General features: G+C 33.3%; 1 protein-coding gene across 1 annotated transcript in view; it reads left to right on the plus strand.

Moving 5' to 3' along the window:
• Positions 1-12,793: 12,793 nt before the first annotated feature.
• Positions 12,794-18,357, plus strand: part of LOC140436514 (very long chain fatty acid elongase AAEL008004-like) — a 227,647-nt gene continuing 222,083 nt past the window's right edge. Inside the window, exon 1 of the mRNA XM_072525391.1 lies at positions 12,794-12,945. The gene's annotated coding sequence lies outside the window, so the exon portion shown is untranslated. The remainder of the gene's footprint in view (positions 12,946-18,357) is intronic.

Here is an 18,357-nt window from a genome sequence, read left to right on the forward strand (position 1 = left end):
TGTATTTCTTTAAGTTAACATTATTACAAATCTTTAAATATTATTTCCACGCGTCTATAATAAAATATGTCTAGTGGCTGTAATGCCAGTGTACTCGGAAAAGTGATACTAAAAAAGAACACACCTACCGCCTAAATATTTCGTGTTGGTATCATGTGACCTCACGGGCTATGATGAGGATGACGTGCAACGGTATGTAAATTAGATGAAGTATATGTAAGAGTTATACACGCTTTAAATCATTTAAAGACATACATATTATTTTATGAATTTTCCAAAGCCTTTTAATAAAAAATATTTATTTAATAAATATTCCTTTATAATAAACCAGTGACATATGATGTATAATATTATATTATTAAAATGACTGGTAGTTTTTGTGGATAGGTGGTGCTGGGGTTTTCATTGCGGTAAGACAGACAGAATAAGCTAATTATAATATTGATTATACTTTTTACATTCCTTTATTCTGCCATGCATGTATATCCGCTTCCATTGGTTGGTCCGAGAAAATGTTTCCTACCACTTGGTTTTTGTTAATACCGATTTGTAGTTTTTTTTCATTTAGGTTTATGACTTTCTCTACATATTTTCCTGATCTCTTTGGATCTTTTCCTATTCTTTCATTCCAATCTTACATTATTATTTCTGTGCTATTATCTTTTACTCTATCTAAAGTTAATTCTGATTTTTCATAAAATTCTTTGGCTTTTTTTTCTGTTCCCTCCACTGGTGCAAAAATTTGAATATTGATTCTCCCTTTTACCTATGTAATTCTATGTTTATTATTCTTGAGTTTATGGATTCAAATTTTTTAACCGTGATGTTTTATTCTCCATACAGTTCCATATTTTAAAATGAACTAATATGAAATATTTGATCTAATCTAAACCTTTTAGTTTAGACCATGCGCTCATTTAGTCGACGTCAAACAAATCCCCATTTTTACGATTTCAGTGTCACATAAAAAGAAGTAATAATTATCGATAATAGACCTATTATCACGCACGATACCTTCGTAAAACAAGTAATAGATAAATGCCAGTGTTTTTTCTGGTATTATTTGTAGGTCCACACATTTATCAACCACAAATAGGCAATTTCGAAAATATCGATGAATATTTAATATCGTAATAAGAGTTTAACACCGACCAAAGCGCTACAGGGGCGGAATAAAGAATAGTTTATGGTTACTGTTTATACAATTAATATAGAGGGGTTGTTAAACTAAATAATATTCGAATTAATGGAAGTGTATTACAACCGTTCAATTCATATATAAAGATTTTCTCTCGTTTAAACTTAATTCAAAGAATCTTCTATTCTGTACATTGTAGCAGTTGTATACAGTATACCTATTGCACGACTTTGAGACTATTTTGGATTAGGGATGAAAGCTTTGACAAGTAAATTCTCTTAATTTTTGAAGCACTTCGACAAGCAAAAATACGGTTTTAACTGATTAATTTAGAGATACATACAATTATTAGTGCAAAAATAGAAGAAAATTACAAATTTGATTGCTTCTAAATTGTAGTGGTAAGTAGGGTAGTTGGGGGTAAAAACACGCAAAAGGCAAAAGAACGCATCTCATTTCAATTTGCCGCTAATATCCAGTTTTAACCGATTTTAAAGCAACACTGTACCATATGTGTTGTTCCAAGTTTAAAGCTGATTGAAGGCGTTGTTTACAAACTATGAGGTAAATATTATTTTCTACTATTACACTGTAATATTGGCATAACAAAATTAATTTGTGATAAAATCAAATTGGCATTTATAGTTGAATTAGTTTATTTGGGTGTTCTCTTGGCTTTATTGTGGGTTATTAAGTTAACAGTTTTCGATTGAGGTTAGGTCCTTAAAATTTTAACAGATCGTTTGATGGTTTGGACAGTGTTGCCAATTAGGGCAAAAATTCGAGAGGCTTATGGGGCAAAACTACGAATGCATATTTTTCCCCATTATCATAAATTAATTTTGTTCCTACTAATTTCGGAATTAAATATTCAAATCATCTAAATCTTGGTTTTTGTTTTCCAGAAACTACAAAAGAAAATCAGAGCGCAAGCCTTTGGAAGTTGTTTTGTGCGAAGTTCGTGAACTTAATAATAATGGCGTTTCTATACCTCAGTCAGCAAAGGCTGTGGGATTTCATGAAGCGACACTACGGCAAAGATTAAAAAAAGGAAATGGTGTCTAGTCTTTAGGCAGATTTAAAGCAGTTCTAACCAAGATCCAAGAAAACGAAATAGTTCAGCATTGCAAAGAAGTCGACAAACAATCTTATGGAATGACGCTTAAGTCATTGCGTTTTTTAATTTACTCTTATTGTGTAAGAAACCGTATTAAGCATCCAATTTCACCTGTAAATTAGTTGGCTGGTCGGGACTATACTAGATCTTTCATAAAAAGGAACCGACTATCTTTACGAGTTCCACGAAAAACAAGTATTGTTGAACCATGGGCTTTAATAGAGTGCAACTAGCTCAGTGTTTTGAAATTTTGGAGAACACTATAAAAAAATACAAGTTACCTCCCAACCGTATCTATAACTTCGATGGAACGGGCATTTAGACAGTCCCAAACCATCTGCCCAAATTATGTTGTCCCAGTTAGAAAGAGAGATGTAGCAAAAGCTGTAGCTACCGAGCAAGGACAAAAAATTACGGCTGTTTGCTGTATGAATGCAACTGGTCACCATGTCCCTCCATTTATCTTATTTGCTCGAAAACGGATGAATCTTCTTTTAATCAAAGACGGGCCCACTGCCTGCGCATGGCTGTTACTGATAATGGTTACACGAACACTCCCACGTTTATCAAGTGCATGGAGCATTTTCAAAAAATACAAGTTCAACAGAGGAGAACCCCGTTCTTCTGATTCTAGATCATCATGTATCGCCCACAAGTCTTCAAGCAGTAACATTTGCAAAAGAATAAATAAATAGTAATTAATATATATATATATATATATATATATATATATATATATATATATATATATATATATATATAAAATTTATATCTAATTTATATTAATTTATGTCTGAATCATTTATTAAATAAATGATTCACACTTGACGAAAGATTTTGTGGAAAGTGAACCCCTATGTGAAAATTTCCTTACTCCAGCAAAAAGGATATAGATCTTGTGTCAAATGCTACTAAGACTGATTCTGATGCAACGAAACACTTAGTGAAGAGCAAACATGTGAAAGAAAATGAAGAAGACTGTTTAGCATTTGAAAATTTTCAAAACATCAATGATTCCGATGTTGTTGAACAAAATGTAGAATCGTTTCCTACAAATACCCAACAAAATGTAAGTAGTCATACTGAAGATTTAAACTCACGATTTTTTGACCTGGAAGATTGTAATAGTGATGATAATATTAAAGATAAAAATTATGATTCTCATTCATATTCATCAAACAGTTCGTAATTTTCAACGAATAGTTCTTCATCAAATAGTTCTTCATCTTCATCGAGCTCATCATCATTCACAAGGTCAGCATGTTCCCTACCGTGTACGGACTTTGTAGATAATCCAATTTCAAAACGTCGATTAAACTTAGCTGAAAAAATATGGATAAAAAAGTGGATAAAATCAAAAACTAAGATGTTGCGGGATATGGGTAAAGAATATATATGTCATGTCATGTCACCTTAACATTTCCGTTAAATACCATTCTCTCTCCTGTTGCCGACAAGAATGTAGCGTAGAATCTTTTTAAATAATTTTAAACTCTTTGTCCTTGTTCTAGTGTAGTGTTAAGTACAATTTATGTTTCAATTTCATGTTTATTACATTCTGCGCTTGCTGGATAGCCCAAATTTGACGAAATGCCCCTGATGACGCTGTAGAAAGCGAAAGTACTTGGGCAAGATTTGATTATTAAAATTGTGCTCGATATTTGCCTTTAATTTTTCAAAGTTTAATATAAAATAATACCATTTTAATAATATTTGAAACGCTAAACAGTTTTGCACAATATTGCAAAAATAACATTTCAGAAGAATGCTGAATAATCTTGAAGTATCGCCATGGAAATTATTGTACTTCCTAGCTATAATCGTGATCCACATTCGCTACAACCACTGTATTGATCGTTTCAAACCACTTCCCGTTTTTTTCAGACATATAAGAAAACACTGACCTACATCAAACTTATCTAAAGTAAGAACTGAATAAACTCTTTGCAACCGTATCAGTCAGATGCCATAAACGCGTCCTACCCAAAAAAAGAAACAAGCATTGTACCTTCAATAACGACCCTCCAAGAAAAACATGATTTATGCACAGCCGAAAGTCGAAGCCCAGTTTTGTCGAAGAAATAAATTTTGAGCACCAATCTGCCGGCATCACGAGATTTTGTATACGGCCGTGAAGCCGGTGTAGCGACACTTTCTTCCTCGTCCACGCCGTATCCGTCACGTGACTTTCAATTTTTAATAGAGGCGGCCGCAACCGTTACCTCATCGATTAAGGAGCGACATGAGGTCCCTAATCTGAGATGTTACAGGGATGTTCGCTGAAGGAGGCTTAAGTTTATCCTTCCGTTTTAAAAAATATATTGTTGTTTGGTCTTAAAAGTTGTTTTCTATTTAATATTGCTAATTTTATTTTTGGTTCTACAATTCGAAGTACATAATACTCTGATATTTTAATTAAGTATATAACGGTTTATTTGGATAACCAGGATCTTCTTAGACTTGTTTTAATATCGTTTTTGACTATACAAAAAATACACATGTAGAAGTGGTAAGATTTTGTCATAAACATTAATAATTTTCGCGTTTAAGGAGGATATTTTAAGTATTCTAAGATTATGTTTTAGCGGTAATACGCACATTTGAAAGGTAAACGTTAACGAATAAGATAAGGGTATATTGGCAATAAGCAGTAGCAATAATGGCCATATCGTTGTGTTTTATGGCACTACTGCCATATTAATAATCTGATCGTTGTTTTATTGATCTAGTTAGGATATCCAATGCACAGTATCCTACTAAACAATAGACAAATACCATTGGATATCATAAAATTGATAGAAAGGTAAGAAATAAAGGGAGTAGATGGAGATACAGACCATCACCTAGTAAGAGCAAATATGAGGTTGAGAATATCTTCAGAGAAACCTAAGGCCAACGAAGCATTGGGACAGTGGAACATCGAGAAAAAGCAAAATGAGGAAATCCGAGAAAATTACAAACAATAAATTAAACACCATCTAAATACAGTAGACCAGAGCAATGATGTCGAAAGGCTGTGGCAACAAATGGAAAAATCAATTACGGAGTCAGCAAAACTAGTAATAGGAAAAAGCAGGCAGAGAACAAGGAAATGGTTTGATACAGAATGTCAAGAAAAACTACATGACAGACAGATAAAGCGAAACATTATGCTTCAACAAGGAACAGCAGAAAGTAAAGAAAACTATGCAACTTCACACCGAGAAACAAGAAAATTAATTAGAGAGGAAAAAAGGAAGTACTAACAACAGAAATATAAAGAAATGGAAAGGAATAGGCAACAGTCAAATAGTCGAGCATTTTACAAATCAGTGTCAAACGAAAAGAAAGGCTTCAGACCTAGATGCGTGTCTGTACTCAGAAAAAATGATGAATTAATAATAAATGAAAAAGAACTGCTCCAAACATGGCAACAATATTTCAAGACTTTACTAAACATACATCAAGAGGAAGAACATGGAGAAAATGTATATTTTGGGGTCCTCTACCGTAAGGTCAACCCCATTGATGAAACATTGCAAGTAATTAACAAATTGAAGAACGGAAATGCCCCAGGCTCTGACAATATACTGGCTGAATTCCTTAAGTACGGAGGAGAAACTCTACATAGAGAAATACACAAACTAATAACACTTATATGGAACGAAGAGAAAATACCAACAAAATGACATGAAAGTGTAATAATCCCCATCCATAAAAAGGGAGATAAAACCAAGTGCTCTAATTATAGAGGCATCTCCCTACTTAATACGGCATATAAAATCTTATCGAACATCCTATTAAGTAGGCTGACACCGTTTGTAGAAAATTTCATGGGAGAATACCCAGCCGGCTTCAGAAAACATAGATCGATCATAGATCAGATCTTTACGCTAAGACAGCTCCTTGAAAAAGGATGGGAATTCAATAGAAGTATCCATAATATCTTGGGTGTCTTTTAAAAGTATATTTAACTAAACAAAATAATACAGTTGTTCATTTGTTTCAAAAAGAAACCCGTATAGATTTCAATTATATTCGTACGGCAATAGCCAATGGCCTTGACGAGATGATCACCATTACAAGTAGTTTGAATATTCGCATTTGTTTTTTTTTCTGCCAATTTGCCAACTGCAACCAACTAGTCTAATAACAGTTTTTTTAAGTTTTAACTTCAGACTTAGATTTTTAAACTGAGGTAAATAAAATTCTCTACCACTCTAAATCTGATGGGGGTGAGAGAGATGAGAACAAAGCAGATTTTAACAGAACAAGAGCACAAACAAGGCGACTATTCAGAACTAAAAAGGGAAGCTACCTAGAACAGCAAATCCGGGAAATGGACAGAAGTGGCGAGAGGTATCAAATAAGGAAATTCTTTAGTAAAGTGAAGTCAGAAAAGATGCAAGTGTTGGAGTAACACAGCCTATGAGTAATGAAGCAGGTGAACTTATAATGATAGAAACGGAAATCATCGAACGATGGAAGGAATACTTTCGGAATTTATTAAATATTGAAAGTGAACAGGCGGAAGCAGATATTGCGTTTCATTCTGCAGATATCGAAATACCGACACCAACACTTGAGGAAGTAAAGAATGCGATCGCGTCTCTAAAAGACCATAAAGCACCAGGAAATATGACATAAATGGAGAGTTGTTAAAAAAAGAAGAAACCTTTTACACAAAAAATTGTATGACATCCTTCTGAGAGTATGGCAACAACAGAAAATGCCTAAAGAATGTAATGAAAGCGTTATAATTCTCATATATAACAAAGGAAACAAAGAACACTTCCGAAACTATAGAGGCATATCGCTTATTAGCACATCATATAAAGTGCTATCAATTATCTTGCTAAAGAGGCTCACATCATATTCGGAAGATATTCTAGGCGATTACCAATGCGGCTTTCGTGCTGGAAGGTCAACTATAGATCAGATATTTACCATCCGATAAATATTAGAGAAAAACTGGGAATTCAACCGCGATGTGCACCAAATTTTCATAGATTTACAGCAAGCATATGGTTCCATTAAAAAGAAACAAATTGTGGATAACAGTGTTAGAAAGGGGAATCCCAAGAAAATTAGTTGAATTAACGCAAATGTGCGTGACAGACTCATATGTGCAAGTAAAGATAGGAAGCAGAACATCGATTCCATTTGGTATAAATTCAGGACTTAGGCAGGGAGCCCCTTGTCACCGTTGCTGTTCAATTTTGCTTTAGAATATGCAATAAGTAAAATATGGTCTGAGCTGACAGGAGGATTTGCTGATCAAGGATCAAAACTGTTGCTGGCCTTTGCTGATGATATAGATGCAGTCCCGCATTCTACAAGAGACGTGAGAGAGGTGTTTTCACAGCTCGAGGAGAAAACAGGTAGTCTGAGTCTCCCAATAAATGATGAATGAAATGAAATGAAAAGATGAAAAGATGAAATGCATGGTAGTAACAAAAATCCAAGACCAAGAGTTAGGCAGAACATCATTATTAATGATTAAAACTTCGAAGTAGTAAAGGAGTTTAAATACCTGGGGGTGATAATCACAGCGGACAACCACATAGAAAAAGAGGTCTCGGCAAGGCTAGCTGCGGGAAATACAGCATTATAGGCCCTTTCAACATTATTAAGATCGAAGCTGCTAAAAAGAAAATCTAAATTAACACTGTACAAGTCTATTATTCGCCCCATTATTATATATGGCAGTGAAACATGGACTCTCAACCAGCGGGAAATCAATAAGCTTCTAGTATTTAAAAGAAAGGTTCTCAGAATAATATTTGGCCCTCAAATAGATGAATTAACAGGGCATTGGAGAAGACGCCGCAATGCTGAATTGGTGACTCTGTATGGAACTGAAAACATAGTTAGACATATCAAGGCAAACTGAATAAGATGGGCAGATCACTTGGTACGATCAGAGGATGACATAGTGTTAAAGACAGTGTTTTTTGAAAGACCTGATGGTAGAAGATCAGTAGGCTGACCGAGAAAAAGATGGAAGGATGATGTTGAAGCCGATTTATCTAGAATCTGTGTACAACAATGGGAAATAGAAGCGCAAGATCGTAGAGGATGGAGGGCGATAGTGGATGCGGCGAAGACTCAACCCGAGTTGTAAAGCCAGTGAAGAAGAAAAACTCTAAATCTGAAATCTGCCTTCAAAAGTTCTGTTTATATTATTTTAAGTTAAGATAAAAATGTATACTCTGCGTATAGTTGTTAATGCTTGCGATAAAAGAATGCTTTTTACATTAATTCTTCCATTATAATTATGTCTATACATTTCAAGTTATTTAAACGTTATACAACGTTATTTAAAATAGATTATGGATTTTAATTCACAATAATTTAGAAGCTGGAAGACATTTTTAAATAATTTTATCAGCAGATATTCCGTTGTCAAACCAGTTTTAACTGTTTGCTGAAAAATACCCATAATAAATAAAAACGGGTGTGGCAGTCCAGTGGGACTGCCGGTAGAAGTTACACATCTATACACCCATTCGCAGTTACAAATTTATTTGGGAGTCAATCTACACAATCGTTACACATGTATTGCTATAGGTAAGACATAGCAGAAAGAGAAACAGAATTAATAACGACTTACTAACAATTAATAAACAACATTTGACCTGTAATAGGAGTATAGTAAATGAAGGATTGAATCAATATTTTGATGAAAATGTATATTTTTATTTTCATTTAAGAAGAAGAATTTTGATATTCTAGACTATCGGAATATCGCCAAACGGTAATAATAACTCCTAAGTAGAAGTGATAAACATAATTAGAAGAAAGATTTAAATTCTTGTATTTGGATACGCGTAAATGCTGCACAATCTGATGAAAATATATAACATCATCCACTTTTTGTGCTTGCACAAAAATTTTATTTAGTAACTGTTCACAACTTATAAAAACTATTTATATTTCGGCCATATTTTGAGTATTGTAGATGTTGATCTGCTATTATCAATCATTGTCCTTTCAAATACTCATCAGATAATCTACTGGTTTATATGAATGGTATCTTAATGGTAGCTACTCATAAGATTCGCTAATGGTAATTTATTTTCTGATTAGCAAATCTATTTGAAATCTCTAGCTCACAGATCAGATTGAACCATGTGAGTATATTTATTTGACGTTCAGGGACAATATGCAAAACAAGATATAATATGAGCAATCCAAGAGATAAAAGGTAATAAATAAGGTATCGGTGTAAGTGAGAGATAGCCAAAAATCCTTAATAAAGATATTCTTTTCGTGTGTGTTTGTAACTTAAATAATTTGGTTATTTAGTTTTGCTCTTTTTCTTCGTGATATAGAGAAGTCTGAGGTCTCCCAGTGACTAAAATATAAATGAACTTTGATCAGAACAAAGGCATATATCGAGCACAGTTTAATTAAATCTTGCCCAAGTACTTTCGATCCCTAAATCATCTTCAGGGGCATCTGAAATAAGCCAAGAAACGTTTTTTTATAACCAAAGAAATTGATTAACTTCGATAAAAACTCGAAGTTTATGGTTGATAAAGAGTTTTTTTTGTGATTAATTTTGTGATCTTTATCAACCATAAACTTCGAGTTTTTATCGAAGTTAATCAATTTCTTTGGTTATAAAAAAACGTTTCTTGGCTTATTTCAGATGCCCCTGAAGATGATCTAGGGATCGAAAGTACTTGGGCAAGATTTAATTAAACTGTGCTCGATATATGCCTTTTATCTGATCAAAGTTCATTTATTCGAGCATTCAACCTTATATTTATTTAAAATATAAATATAATCTGAATTCTGCTATCACTTAATTCAATATTTAAAATTCTTACTAGCTTGTTAAAATATGTATGTAGTGTTTTTAGTTTGATGTAACGAACCAGTATTGTTAAGAGGGAGAGCCGATCGGCTCTATTTTCTGCTAAAATCCTGCTCTAATAAAATATATTAATATAATTCACTTACTGTAATTTTAAAAAATGTATAATTATTCATTTGAAAAGAAAAATATGAAAGTTTTTCTAATAGTACACAATTTAAAAAACTTGGTTGAGAGAGGGGCTGATTGCCACTATCGTCACTGCTCTAAAAGTATTTTTGATTTTTTTATTTGTAGATTCCAATGTTTTGAATGTTTGCGATCTACTATCTTTAATTTTATTTCAGAATAACGAATAACTAATTTCACAATTAGGTATTATAAAAACTATTTTTGTATCTGTTTTGGGCAATTCAGCAGCAATTTAGTTTGTCTTTCGTCTGATATGTAATAAAATTCATAGGATTACTAAATTTTGTCCCTGTTTTGGAAAATTTGTCCAATTCATTTTTGCAACTTAAATTTGTAGTCCATAAATTAATTCACAAATCCGTATTTCTTCCTACTTTTTCAGGCTATTGTCCAGCAAGTGATAATTGGTCTCATTAATGCTATGCACATCCACCTGAAGATTTTTAATTGATATCAATTTTTTCCTTTTTTGCACACATAATAATGCTAACAGTTTATTTTCATGCATCCTTTGTGTTTACATTTAACACAAATTGTGTCTTCATCTGGTATTTACATCATGATATTTAGGCATATTCCTCGTCTTTCCAACCCCGTCTATTAATCCAGTTTTTATTTTGTCTTCTTAAATCGTCAGACCATCGTGTAGGTGGTCCGACCGACGCTTCTCTTGTTTTCCCTTGGTCTTTATTCCAATTACCTCTTTATCCATCGTTCATTCATCCTTCTACCTATGTATTCTGCCCATCTCCATTTTAGCGTGTCTATACTTTTGATACTTTCGGGTAGCAGATAGCAATCCTCTACGATTCCGGTAGTTAATAGGCTGCTACAGGGCTTGCTCCTTCCTGTCATGAGGGAGTTAGATCCTTATACCCTTGCCTGTCTTTTTCCCCACTTACATCTTTGACCTGAACCGGCCAACAAGTCTTGGCAATCGCGGCAGGTTTTAAAATCACTCCAAACACTCCCTAAAATACAATAAAAATGTCATTATTTCAAAATTTATTACCCCAGGTGAGTAGGAAAACCTTTCCAGAATCGCCCACTAAACTGTTAGTCTTTTCCACGGATCCTGAGGGGGGGACACAAGATTCTGACAAGTAAATATTGCTAAGATCCCTAGAAACAGAAGAAAGAATCATAGAGATGGAAGCAGAAATGTCGAAAATTAAATGGGATGTGATAGGCGTTAGCGAGGTAAAACAACGAGAAGAAAGTCTGAAAAATCTGACTTTTTGATCACGTCGGTAGTGAAACTGAAAGAACGGGAGGGGTTGGTTTTTTCGTAGGACCGGAAAAAAATAATATCGTCATCTCGCTGCAGGAATCTTAAGACCGAGAGAACTGGAAGAAATTAAGGACAACTGCTGGACCAATTTTTGAAACTGCCATGCCCCTTTATGTCCCTAAGTAATAAGGGCGGTACACCTCAAATATTTTAAAAAAAATTTTTGAATAAAATTTTTTATTTTTATTTTTTTATGATGTGGTACTATAAAATACATACAAAGCCCATAATTTTCACCCTTCTATCACCAACCATTATTTTTTAATAGCCATATTAGTGTCACAGATTTAGTTGCCAAACTCGTCCTTCCATTTTTATGAAATTTTACATGTATACGAGCCCCTTCCTATATCAGTTGTTCCAAAGTTAGACTGATAAGAAAATTAAATTTTAGAGAACAAAAATAAAAGCACAGCGTAAATTTTAGAAGTTTTAATTTAAGTTTTATCCCTCAACTAATCATGCAGAGAAAGATTGAAGGCAAAAATAACACTGGCGATCTTTTGCATGCCGCAAAAACAGACATCTGACCTTAAGATAATTCGCCAACGCACTATAGGTGCACGGCACTATAAGAAGAAAAACATGTTCCCGTGAGTTTGGTTTTTGCAATGACAATAAACAAATCACAAAGCCAACAGTTGAAAGTTTTGCGAAATTTACTTAGAGTTTCCATGTTTCGCGCATGAACAATTATTCGACGCAAAAAAATACAAATATTGTTTATCAGAATTCAGAAAGCATTAAATTGATTCAACTTTTTTCATGCATAATATTTTTGAGTATTTTTTGTTAATTTTTTAGACTTATTATGTAATTCTACGGCGCGGAGATACGAAATTTGTACTTTGTATACTCATTGTACTTATATGTAAATAAAAGACAAAGTCCCAAGTTTTAATTAATATGGTTTCTACAACCGGTATATGTTTATAAACATTTATTTATATGTAGAAATAATAACCAAAACAATTTTTATTTTGATTATTCTCTTCAATTTTAAAATATGACATGTGTGAGAATTTTTTTATGAAATAAAAAATCTATTTCTTTGAAAAGAAAATAAAATAACACAAACAATAAATGATGTGTATATAATTCATTTCTTAAATCGTCTGCCCTTTGTGTATGGTCCCGTGATATTTTTGCACAGTTAATGATCGAATGTACAAAAAAATAACCGTTTCAAAATACCGATCATCTCTACATAACATTTATATATACACTTTTATACATGTAGTTAAAAGTAGAGTTTAGAGTTGATATTTTGGTGCTGCGTGTAGCATTCTGTTGTATTTATTATTAATTTTTTATGTATAAATGTGTTATGTTCTGTTATAAAGTTTTAAGTGAACTTTATCTGTGATTTAGTTACTAGTTTTCGTTGATTCCATTTAAGTATCTTGGTAAGTGAACGATTATCCTATTATTTCATTGGGACAACTATCTGCCCAATTTGGAGGTAAAATGCAATAAATACCAGGAAGTTGAAATGCCAATGTCGAATAGTTATCATTTTAGGCAGGGTTTTATCACAGTAGCTAGCGAATTATATATTGTTGTTGAAACTTAACCTAACTTTATGTTCCGAGCCAGTTGCTCTCAACTTACCTTGCATAAATTAACAATAAATAATATTAGGTAACAGTATATTTCATTACAAACACTGTTTATTGTTATATTTAATTGTTTATTTCCATAATATTCTTTAAACAACGTACGAGTAAGTGGTTGGAATTGTTACAAGGGCATATTTACTGACTGTAACCAAATAACAAAAAATGAAAACGGCAAAACTGTTATAAGCTACATTAAAATTATTCAAAAAAACAAGAGGGCCTATCCGTTTAAAGCAAAGAATACTGTCCAAAACTTAATCATCTTTTGGATAGTAATGTACAAGAACAATACCAAAAAACTGATTAATATCAATTTAACTAGCAATGTAGAATACAAAAACGGTACTTAAAGGTATCTAGTACCTATTGAAAATTAGCTGGAACTGGAAATATATTTAATAGGTATATCAGAATATAACCGAATAGCTTGAAAAAAAGAGAATAGTTTCAAAAAACGTTTTAAACAAATCTAAATAATACTGTTTATGTATATAGAAACAAGATTCAGTTAAAATGATATAGGTGTATATCTAATCACAAGCTAAAGCAGATATCCCAGAAACAATCAGAATATGTGAGAGAAATTATAACAAAATGAACATACTTCCGGTAAAAAACAGGAAGGATACGAAGTTTAACAATGCAGCTACTGCATTATTAAAAACATAAATCAAAAGTATTTTAAAAGTTCGTGGTCTCGGAGTTTCTGCTTTCGGCGAAGTCTTACTGTGACTTTAACAATGTTTACATAGAATATCGCCAACTGAAATAATGTCTACGGCAAAAATTTACTAATAAAGTTTTTGACAAAAATATAATATCGCTTCTTCTTGAAGTGTCATCGTCTTGTTTTTCTTATATTTTTTATATACTGAACCACTTTTCCTGAAGCAACTTCTGCAGTTTTTTAAAGAAGATTTTTCCAGAAACTTCTTTAGGGAATGTCTTATCCATAATTCTTAATAGGCGAAGTACTTACCTGCTCAAGCTTTGGTATCTGTTAAACAGTCAAGACTGATTTTTTGACGTTCTTTCTAACCGAAACTTATAACAACTTAATATTAAAGCATTTTCCACTAAACAATTATGATACACTACTCAAAAAACACCCGTGCAATGGTTTAATAACGAATTAAGGTATTAAAAATCTAATCTTTCTCTTATTAAACACATTGCAGATGCCACTAAGGATCCCTATTGTTCAAAGTATTTAAACAACAAAAATTTGAATATAATCGCCAATTTCAAAATGCTAAAAAGTCCAATTCCAAAGGCTAATTCCAATAATAAACCTAGAGACTGCTGGAAAATAGTAAATTTCGAAAGAAAGACACAAGATCCAGTTTGGTACAATCTGATCTACCTCCAGACGAAATAAATCAATTTTTTAGTACAATTCAAATATAATTAAGTATATCATTCAAATATAATTACATCCCCTCCCACTATTAATATCGATGTCCTCTTCATTTACAGAAATTATCCTTCCCCGAACAAGTGCTTTTTTTCGCCACGTTGTGGAAAAAGAGATCTCTCAAATAATAAAGTCTCTTAATAATTCCAATTGTAGGGACGTTCACGAAATAAATAGCAATATTTTAAAAGAAACTTACCCAATAGTTTGAACACCTTTCACCCATATTATTAATTTAATTCTATCAACTGGAGTACTTCTGGAAGTACTCAAATACCCAAAACGACTAACTATCTATAAACAAGATTATTCCTCCAAAATTATAATTACAGACCCATAAGCATTGTTTCTACTTTTGGAAAGTGATTGAAAAGGTTATCAAACAACAGTTATATTCCTATTTTGAATAAATTATTTTATCAACTCATAATATGGTGGATTCAGAATGGCTCGTTCTACTACGAACAGGTATACAATGTTGTGAGCGAGGTGATTGAGGGGCTTGAACGCATCAATCGCATAGCAATTTCTCTTGGCGACTTGTCGAACGCTTTTGACTGCGTTTCACACGACATTTTGCTCCACATATTAAATTACTATGGAATCAGAGGTATCCCCCTTACGCTTATAACTTCTTACCCACGTGGCAGGCACCAGGCGGTAGTGTCTAAAGAAAATAATCTCTCCGATTTTCTATCCGTAAAACATGGAGTCCCACAAGGTCCTATCCTAGGGCCTTTTTTGTTTATTATTTTATTTATGTCAACGATTTGCCTAAATTCATATCTCCGTACAATTCGCAGATGATACGGCATACGCTATACCAGTAAAAAATAATGATGATTTAAAAATACCTTACGAGGAAGCTTCTACTTAATCTAGGCTTACTGCAAGCAAACTGAAACATAACTCAAAACTTGGTTGTATCTGCAAGTAATTTACCTAATGATCCAGATAACAAAGATACTGTTAAACTATTGGGAATAACAATAGATAATCGACTGAAATGGTCGGCTCATATCTCACAACTAAAGAAAAAGCTATCAAGGTCATTATTTGATATTCGCCAACTAGTAAAGGTTGTCGGTTGTCAATTTTGAAACATTCAAAACGTCATATATTTCTTTATTTAACTTATACCGTTGATATTTCAAGTTCTCACTAAAATTTACAGAAAACGTGCCCATTAAAGCAGTCGGATGTTCACGTTCACACTACGCGAAACTTTCACTACTTACGAACAAATCGCTGTAGATATAGCGATTTTCAGAATAAAATTGGCTAAACTATAACTATTAAAATATTTTACTAAAAAATATTAAACAGCTAAGCTGTAATAGTTTCAAAAAAATTAAAAAATATCTATTTTTTTATTCCCTTTTACGTACTACCTATATATTTTTGACTTGCTACAAACAATATTTGTATTTGTAATTTTTAAATTACATTTTTAAATTAATTTGTAAATAAATAAATCATCAAAATGATCAGCTTTATCCCCAGATAAGTAAAATTAATTGTTTGTTCTAGTACTTTCCGTTCAACTTCCAATTTACAGTGTTTAGATTATTTAGATGTGGTCCTAAATTTGGCAGATCTTCTTCATTCTCCTCTATTATGCCATACCTTCACATTTTAACTGTTCGTTGGGCACTTTATCTGAACTTGGCGAATTTCTGTATTTTAACTGGCTTAGTGTTTCAAAGCTGTTCAATAGAATTTATGATACTGGTTACATTCCGCGAGAATGGCTGCAGTCATCCTTTGTGATGATCCCAAAAACAGCTAATGCCACAAAATGCAATGAACACCGCTTAATCAGTTTAATGAGTCACTTGCTAAAACTCTTCCTTAGGATATTACACTCAAGAATGTACAAGATACTAGAAGAACTTAGCGGGTCAACACAATTCGGTTTTAAGGGAGGACTAGGAACAAGAGAGGCAATTTTATGTTTTAACACCTTAATACAAAACTGTTTAGATCAACGAAAAGATGTCTACCTCACCTTCCTCGACTACGAGAAGGCATTTGACAATGTTAAACATGATATCATGATGGAACTACTACATAGGGCCAACATTGACCAGAAGGAGATCAGAATTATTCAGAATCTATACTGGAACCAAATGGCAAAGGTGAGGATTGATCAAGACCAATATACGGATGAATTTGAAATCCGGAAAGGTGTCCGCCAAGGCTGCATACTCTCTCCGATGCTTTTTAATTTATATGTTGAAAATATATTTGCGGAAGCATTAGAAGACACGGAATTAGGCATTAAGGTGAACGGCATACCAATTAGCAACCTACGCTATGCGGACGACACAGTGATTATAACTGATAATTTGGAAGATCAGCAGTTATTACTTGATAGGGTGAATAGCATAAGTAAAAAATATGGCCTCAAAATCAACATTTTGAAAACGAAATATATGGTCATTAGCAGAAACCCTCCAGAAAACCCGATAATATGCATAGGTGACGATCGCATAAAACGCGTGAAAACTTTTAAATACCTTGGCACCACAATCAATGACCAATCGGATCCACAACAAGAGATAAAAACCCGAATACAAATGGCAAGACAAGCTTTTGTGAAATTCAGACCGCTCCTATGTAATCAAAACCTAAATTTCGAAATACGCTACAGAATGGTCAAGTGCTACATATGATCCATCTTGCTTTATGGCATGGAAACGTGGACTTTGAAAAAAACATCTATCAACAAACTTGAAGCATTTGAAATGTGGTCATTGAGAAGAATGATGCGCATACCTTGGGTGGATAGAGTTCGAAACGATGACGTCCTTAAGAGAGCCGGCGTGGAAAGAGAACTCTTTGAATTAATTAAAAAACGCAAGATTGGTTACCTTGGGCACATATTGAGAGGAGCAAAATATGAAATACCACAGTTAATCCTACAAGGGAAGATCGAAGGTAGGAGAGGAGCCGACCGCAAACAATTATCCTGGTTAAGGAATATTAAAGAATGGACAGGAATACACAATACAGGCGAGCTGTGTCACGCCGCCAAGAACAGAATTCTAGTAATGAGATAGTCACCTACGCACTTTGGTGTATGGCATGTTAAGAAGAAGAAGTGTTTCAACTTCATCTGCGAAACAGGGCATTGCCATCAAATTCTTTTATATTGTAATATAGTATATTTTGTAATGTAATATAATAAAATGGTACCTATGCTATCGATGTACTTCATCTTAAGGTGCCCTCTCCATTACTGAAAGTTGGCTATAACTACAGCAAATTGCTCTCTATCTTGAGCTGTTCTTAGTATCGAATGTGTGTCCATGCCTGTCCAGTCTCTTACATTTTTCAGCCAGGAGCATTTTCGTCTTCCTGGACCTCTTCTTCCTTCCACTTTCCCTTCCATTATCAGTCGTAGGAAGTTGTATTTTTCTCCTCTGTAAATATGTCCTAGATAACTCGTTTTTTTGGTTTTTACAATATTTAGGAGTTCTCTCTCAGTCCCCATTCTTCTCAGCACCTCGTTGTTGGTCACGTACTCTGTCCAAGAGATCTTCAGCATCCTTCGAAAAACCCACATCTCAAAGGCACGTCTCATACTTGTGATTCCGAGAGTCTATGTTTCCACTCCGGAAATAATATGGAATAAATAAATGATTTTACAAATTGGTATCAGGTATCCAAAGATAAGGTACTTATTAGAAATTTTTTCATTCTTTGAAAAGCGGACCTAGCATCCTCTAAGGTAACGGAACCAGTAGTTGACAGCTTAAGAAAGAATATATACAAATGTGGCA

This window comes from Diabrotica undecimpunctata, chromosome 3 (genome assembly GCF_040954645.1).
Source record: "Diabrotica undecimpunctata isolate CICGRU chromosome 3, icDiaUnde3, whole genome shotgun sequence".
In the NCBI taxonomy this organism is placed as follows: Eukaryota; Metazoa; Arthropoda; class Insecta; order Coleoptera; family Chrysomelidae; genus Diabrotica; species Diabrotica undecimpunctata.